Here is an 8,544-nt window from a genome sequence, read left to right on the forward strand (position 1 = left end):
TTCTCACTGTGATGATTACATGACCATGCAATTGTCAAGACTCACAGAATTCTACACTAAGGAAAGTGATTTTGGGGGCACCTGGGTGCCTCACTTGGTTAAACATCTGACTCTTGATTTCAGCTCAGGTCATCATCCCAGGGTCCTGAGATCAAGCCCCAGGTCAGGCGTGTACTGGTCATGGAGCCTGCTTATGGTTCTGTCTCTCCCTCCTCCTCTGCCCCTCCACCATTCATGCATGCACACATTCTCTCTCCCTCAAAAAAAAAAATAAATAATAAAGATTATTTGCAATTTGTAAACTATTTTTAAAATAAAAGTAAAAGCTTGATACTAATTACTAAGAATTAACTGTAGACTTCTCAGGAGTAGCAATCATCTCTTCCCCTCTGTGGGCTCTGAATCAATTTACCCATGGATTCAGAAAAAAAGGAAGAGACAAATATTAGTGTTATTACTGATAAACTTTTGCTGGACATGCAACCTTGTAATATAGTACTGTTCCTGCCACAATGTGGTTGCACATTTAGTTTACTCTTTCCAACCATGTAAACTTCTTGAAACCCTGGATATACCTTCTGGCACATTGTGGGCTCACAAAATATGTGAGGAATGGTTGGAGGACTGTGTCTGGGGAAACTAGTAAAAAAATGTTAATATACATTAACTAGGGTTATCTACAAAATGTATTTTCTAGTAGCAAACAACAGTTAATCAGATACTCAGCTAAATGGTTATGTGAGATCTCATCTGTGTGCACATCCTACATATAGATTCCCAATAATAACTACAACTATAATAGCAGCAATAATAACTTCAAGCATAATATAAATAGTAATAATAATTATAAAAATGAAAACCACGCCAAAATAACAAAGAAACACATAAATTTTTGTAGATAAATAAAGTACTTAAGGAGAATTTATTCATTCTTTCAAGTTACTTCAGAAGTAGTAAAGAGATTATTTAAACGCATGTCTTTTAGACTGTACTTGTCATGCCTTTAACCATTGACAGTGACAAAAATGGGATTTGCTCTTTAACAACTATACCTACAGTTTCCTTTTAGAGAACTTGAAACAGGTTAAAAGTTTATTTCTTAAAATATCCATACAAGAGGTTATTTCTTCAGAAGCATCATCTACAAAGTGTGTTTTGAATTTATATGTCGAGTTCTTATCCTCTTTATGGCTGCTTTTACTTCTTGATTCCTTAATGTATAAATAATAGGATTTAAGAGAGGTGTGATAATTGTATAAAACACGGAAAGAATTTTATCTACAGAATATCTGCTAAAGGGCCATACATAGATAAAGACACATGGGGCAAAGAAGAGAGTGATAATTGTGATGTGTGCTGACAGAGTGGAGAAGGCCTTGGCTGAACCACCAGCAGCACGGTGCCTGACTGAGTATATGATAACCACATAGGAGACAAGCAAGAGGAGGAAGCAGATCAGAGACAGGAGGCCACTGTCAGCAATAACCAGCAGTTATAGCAGGTAGGTGTCCTCACAGGCAAGTTTGATCACAAGGGGAAGGTCACAGAAAAAGCTGTCCACCACACTGGGACCACAGAATGGCAAATGCAACATGAAAGCCATTTGACTAGACGAGTGCACAAAGCCAACTGCATAGGAAGATAACAGCAACCCAACAAGCACTCGTGGGCTCATTATGGTCATGTAATGGAGGGGTTTGCATATGGCAACATACCTGTCTATTGCCATGGCTACAAGCAACATCATCTCAGTTCCACCTAGGAGGTGCATGAAAAACATCTGAGAATAACATCCCCACCAAGAGATGGTCTTCTGTTTTCGGAGGAAGTCCATGATCATCTTAGAGGTAGCAAAAGAAGCTAGGATCATATCTATACAGGACAGATTGATAAGCAGAAAGTACATTGGTGTGTGAAGGTGTGAGTCAAAGGTCACAGTGACCAAGATAAGGAGGTTTCATAACACAATCCCGGCATAGACCACAGAGAATCCTACAAAGAACAAAATCTGAAGGTTCTGAGATTTGTAAAGTCCAAGCAAAATGAATTCAGACACCACTGAATGGTTTGCACTTTCCATGTTGTCAAATTATCCCAATCATAATCAAATTGAGTGAGAATCATGGGTGGAAAAGTTATGTATACAGAAAGGATGGCTCATGTTGGTGTCTAATTTTGATATTTAGACTGGGTACCTGAACTTTAAGTACCTCTCACTTTTGGGAGATTTTGTTGGTCAGTGATTTCTGATATGGCCCAGATAAGTGTACCAAATAGCAAGGAGACTTCAGAATATATATTGCTGAAAGATAAAAATAGAAACAGCAGGTGAAATAGCAATCATATAGGTTGTGAACTTGGAGTCCAAAGATCTTGATATAATACCTACCTGCAGTTACTAACTGGGGCAACATAGGACAAGTATCTCCTTTTGAGAGTTAAGGTTCCTCCTCAGTAAAACACATGATACTGAATGTCTCTTTGTGTTTTATAAAAATCTCCATAAATAAGATAATGATCATGGTGGGTTCTACATTCACAGAATAACATTGAGTTTCTTAACCTAGAAATGATAAATGTGGAAAATACAGCAAGAATTCTAAAGACCCATATTTTCAAAGTGATTCTGTTAAAGAACTATTAATTAAGCCTTAAATTAAGTTCTGTTTCTAAGCTTTTAGGTCATGAGAAATCTATGCTCCATTCTTGCATGAATCTTTCACAGCTCATAGTAGCATCAGTTATGGTCATTGCACACTTTGTAGAGTCAAACAATGTAATTATATATACATATATATATCACATATATAATATGTAAATAATATATAATCTATTTAAAATAATAATATATAATCTATTTAAAATAATATATAATCTATTTAATATAATATAAAATCTATTTAAAATATTACATATATTGTAATATATACTTATATATAAATAATATATTTATTATATTAATAATATATAACTATTATAATATATTAATATATATCTCTTTTAGGATTTAAGCAGAAAGTACCAAGGATGCACAAGTCCACAGCCAAATGGAACTGAACTTATCTCATTTTCTGTTTGTATTCATTCATTCTCTTATTTATGGCTATAAAGAGGATTGCTGGGCAGTCCCGGTGGTGCAGCAGTTTAGCGCCACCTGCAGCCCAGGGTGTGATCCTGGAGACCTGGGATGGAGTCCCACATCAGGCTCCCTGCGTGGAGCCTGCTTCTCTCCCTGCCTGTGTCACTGCCTCTCTCTTTCTCTGTGTTGTTCATGAATAAATAAATAAAATCTTATAAAAAAGAGGATTGCTGTTTGGATTGCACATTTTTATTCATCACAAGCTTCAAAATGACAAAATGAGATAGCTTGAGGTAACTGATTTATGTGGTTAACAGAAATACAGTTTTTTCAATATAGTGATCTAAATTTGTGCCATAACTTTCCCATCACCCCATGCTTATAACAACAATGGTTTTACTGGTTTTGCTCTAAAAAATTTTTGTCATCACTAATGGTTTCTTAATTATCTAGATTCTTATAAAGCAGTAAATAAAGTTTAGCCTTCCTTTTGTGCCATTGATAATTACCAGAGTGGAGAAAATACTTTCATGGGAAAATGCCTCATGTTAATCCCAGGAATAGCCTTGTATCTCCTTTTCCTATATACCCATTCATTTCCTGTGATTTATATTTCCAAACATCAGAAACATAAGGAAGAAGCATCGTGATGCTGAACACTCTTTCTCTGAGACAATCCCATGGGTAAATTTTTCCAACGAGGGATCTATTTTTCCCTATGTTCACATAACCTCTAGTCAATTCCCTATTCTAAAAACTTTAGATTGATGCAGAGTCTTATTAAGTATGTAATATTAATATTTTTCTCTTTCTTTCATTGGGTTAGCTTTATACAATTATATTATAAATCTAATCATGAATTAAGGGCTTCAAAAATATTGGGCAGCCCTGGTGGCCCAGCAGTTTAGCCCCATCTTCAGCCTGGGTTGTGATCCTGGAGACCTGGGATTGAGTCCCATGTTGGGATCCCTGCACAGAGCCTGCTTCTCCCTCTGCCTCTCTCTCTCTCTCTCTCTCTCTCTCTGTCATGAATAAATAAATAAAATCTTTAAAAAATATTGAAGCTATTATTGGACTCAGCTCAACTACTAGAAATCTTAAACAGGTAAAAGTACTTACGTGACTTATACACAAACACACTCCTTTCATCACTATTTATAATTTAAAAATATAGAAACTTTCTAAATAGCTAATTTATTCCATCTCTATGTTAAAGACCTGCTATGCATCCAGAATTATGCAATACACTGAAGATATTTATGGACCAATTTTAATCAATGAAAAGGAAAGAGTAATTGGCCTATGTAGAACATTTTAAGTGATATATATTAGTGAGGCAGGAAAATGTTCATAATGTACTGTTAAATAGAAAAATCCTAAATATGAAATTATTCACAAAGAATGATTAGACCTATTAAAAAAAAAAAAGAAATGGTGAAGAGTATGCAAAGAAAAAAGAGGGCACTTCAAGAGAACACACTCAAGTAATGAAGATTGAATTGCACATTTTTAAAAAAAAATGAATTGCACATTTTCTTTCTACTTTTATCTATCATTCAATCTTCATTGTTGTCTATTACTTTAATAATGGAAAATAGAAATGCTCACAGAATAATGAAGCTAAATATTATTTATACCTACTACTGGACCAAACAAAATCTATAAAAAAGCAAACAGGTCGCTTAAAACAAAACAAAAGAAAACAAAACACAGTGATGGGACATGTCAAAGGGACATAAGAACCAACTAAAAGAACTCCCAAGTGACAAAGCTGGAACAATTTGGGTAATTCAAATAAATAAAGTAGCATTGGATTATAACCCAGAGTGTAAAATAAAGGTTCATGAGTCTACACTGGTATAAATAAATAATCCAACAAATAAGTGGAGAAGAGAAAAATTTCCCATGAAAGAGAATTTCAAATAATTTATGTAAATATTTCGAGTTCAAAGATGTGAAGCCTAGCACCCCACTCCTTAAGTGTTTCCTGTACATAACTTCCTTTCAAAGGAAAGTATAATAGGAAGGTAAAAGGTTAACTTAAGAGTGAAGAAGCATCACAAATACAGCCTCACCCAGGTGATAAAAGTCGACATTAGCAACAGTGGTTAATCTCTCTGTCAGTAGTACCCTTGATAGGATAAAATGGCACTTATCTCTGTGGTCTTCCCAAAATCTATAACCCCAGTCTAATCATTAGGAAATATCGACGCATTCCAAAGCAGGGGCATCTTATAAGATACTCAACCAGTAACACTTAATACCTTCATGGTCATCAAAAATGAAGAGTCTGAGAAACTGTCACAGCTAAGAGGAGCCTGAGGAGACATGAGGACTAAATGTAATGTGGTATCCTGGGTGGGATCCTGGAACAGAGAAAAGGACATTAAGTAAAAACTGAGGAAATCTGAATAAAGTGTGGACTTTAGTTAATAATAATGTATCAATACCAATTCATTAGTTGCCTACTAGATGCAAGGTATATGGGAACTCCCTCTCCTCTATATGAAATTTTTCTGTAAATCTAACACTGTTCTAAAGATAAGTTTGGGGGATCCCTGGTGGCTCAGCGGTTCGGCGCCTGCCTTCAGCTCAGGGCCTGATCCTGGAGACCCGGGATCAGGTCCCATGTCAGGCTCCCTGCATGGAGCCTGCTTCTCCCTCTGCCTGTGTCTCTGCCTCTCTCTCTGTGTGTTTTTCATGAATGGATAAATAAAATCTTTAAAAAAAATAAAGATAAAGTTTGTTAGCAACAATAGAAATGTTAACTTTATCATTATTATTCCAAAATGTTTTGGGATAAGATACTAGTGATATATAACTATGAAATAGGTTTATTGAAACTTAAAGAATTTATTTCTGCTTTTCATGTTTTGTTTGTTTTGATAGTATATTTTGTACTAATCTATAATTTTCCCTTACATCACACTTCCTTTTTTCTTTATTCAAAGATTCATTCATTCATTCATTCATTCATTCATGTAAGGGAGAGAGAGAGCACACACACACACACACACACAGAGGGGAGTGACAGCAGTTAAACTATTAGAAGTGGAAATTTACTCACAGGAGATCATATGAATCAAAATTATGAAGAAAAAAGACAAATCATGATTGATGTACTAGTTGCTTCTTCTACAGGAACAATCCATACAACTACTTAAGAAAAAAGGATTGGTTTAGACTATCAAAATGTATTTTCTAAAAAGCACTTGTAATCTTAATACAGAAGAATATGAAATGAAAGCAATTATGGCTTAGGTCTGACTTGCCAAAAATAATGCTCTTGTCCACATTACACTGGTCAACTACATGATTTTCGTTTGCTTGCCTGTTGACCAGAACAGGATAGCTTGAAGTATTAGGTCTGGGAGGTTTATAAGCACAAGGAATAATCCATTTCTTTGAAAACAAAGAATCATTCAGCCACTTACTTCCTGAGGAGCCCCTCGCATGGATTGGAAATGCTCTTGAATGTTTATTGGGAATGACATTGACATCATGAAGCTTGACATGGAAACTCATTGGCAGATGGAAAATGAAATGAAGTGTAACAAATTGTGCTCAATATTTGATTTGATCCACGTTACCACCTTTACAATGAGAAGATGCTGTGTTTATATGACGACTAGAATAATGCCTTCCAGAACTCTCTAATGTTATTATAGTGTACAGCTTCTAAAGGACTCTTCACATTTGATTCTACGCTATGAACAATGGGATTAAATGCCACTACCTAGAAATGGTTCCATATTGTTTTAATGTATGCTAAAATTTCCCCTATGACTTACCAGTTCTGCAGCATTTCAGAACATTCCTTGAGTCAGACACACTAAAATCTGGAGAGCTTCTTTTTCCAAAAATAATGGTATTTCCTGGAAATAATGACAAATAGGAATATTTCCTCTAAAATAAGTCATATATATATATATATATATTGAGAAGGTGGTAATAAAGAAATGACGTATTTTGGGACCCGACAATACCCAACTGATGATCAAGCACCAATGGGAATCATTAAAGATGCCATGCTGCTTTGCCTGTACTACAACAAAGAAAACTTTTTCTGGCATGGCCTACTTACCAAAATTGATATGTTTTATCAAGGAAATATGAAACCACTATCAGGTTTGCAGTGCTCTGATATGGAAATTACTTGAAGAATATTACGAAGGACCAATCACAAACACATAACTACATTTACTGTATATTAACCTTAGGACTGGCACTACTGTAAGCATAACTGGGCCTATCAAAACAGGAAAGACAAAGATATCAAGCCAGGAATTGTAGTCCCATCACTTCCTTAATCCCACTTCCAGTTCCGGGAAACAATGTATTTGCTGCAGAGTATCCCCTGGACTCTCTTCCATATCCAATTGAGAAATACATTTACCCAATATGACTAGCTGGACGTTCATGACTCTCCACTTCTATTTGATGTAACTTAAAATTGCCTGTACCATTTTCAGTGAGACCACTTCTCCAAGAGTGACAAGACATGCAATATAATCAACTAACCTGATGTTTCTTGGGTCCTTTTTGTGGATCAGCAATAGTCAAGTGTCTTTCCTGATCAGAGGAATTACTGCATGTGAAATACAATGATAGACACCCTGAAATACAATGATAAACCTTTCCCTGTATTCTTGGCGCTGCTTCTGTAAAACTGTTATGGAGTCATGTATCACAGCCACTGACTCAGGAAATGAACAGATGAGACCAGTGTCGTGATGGGGCCAACTGTTCTGTCCCAGGGAACCCTGACAGGGTTGCACAAATTGAGAGCATAGATCCTGCCTGGGTTTGCCAACACTACTGCCAAACAAATTCAGATGAACTCATGGCAAGAGAAGCCATAGCTCAAGAGATAAGGGTATGGAAGAGAGGGAAGACTTTAGTTTGGGTGCTGCAGCTGGGTGAGGTGGCAAGCTCTAGCCTTCACAACAGGCCCCTCTGCCTGCACGATGGATGCCTACAGTTTTCTAGGAGAAGTTTAGGAGGAAGTCTGCAAGAGAACAGGCAGGGAGCACATGATCCCAGGTAGAGGTCGGTACATGTTTAGCCCTGGTCATGAGCAGGGAAGAGGACCTGGGGAGGGGGTCTTCTAGGCACTCCATTGCTATGAGATGGAGCTGATTTGGTCTGGAGGATGGAATGTTTCCCTCATTGTCAATGCCTCAGGGAAGTGCAATAAGAGATAACTGTCAGGGTCCAGAGTCCAGCAAGAAGACCTGCTAAGAAGAGCATTAGCAAGTCCTAGAGCTGAATAGGTGTCAGTTCCATTGAATTCCCATTTTTAGATCCCTGGGGTTTCTGCAAGGGGTCCAGATGATCCATCTGCTGCTTCTGTGCAGGCCCTTGTCTTCAGAGAAATATGCCTAAAATCATCATCAGGTGACTTCTCTCCATGGCACTGAGATAAGTCCACAGTGTGCAGACGAGTGGCTTTAGTGGGTCTGAGA

General features: G+C 36.8%; 1 pseudogene; it reads right to left on the reverse strand.

Annotated features, from left to right (window-relative positions):
* Positions 1-1,141: 1,141 nt before the first annotated feature.
* Positions 1,142-2,080, reverse strand: LOC144292064 (olfactory receptor 4K13-like; annotated as a pseudogene).
* Between the last annotated feature and the right edge of the window lie 6,464 nt (positions 2,081-8,544).

The sequence above is a fragment of the Canis aureus genome, chromosome 21, assembly GCF_053574225.1.
Source record: "Canis aureus isolate CA01 chromosome 21, VMU_Caureus_v.1.0, whole genome shotgun sequence".
Classification (NCBI taxonomy): Eukaryota; Metazoa; Chordata; class Mammalia; order Carnivora; family Canidae; genus Canis; species Canis aureus.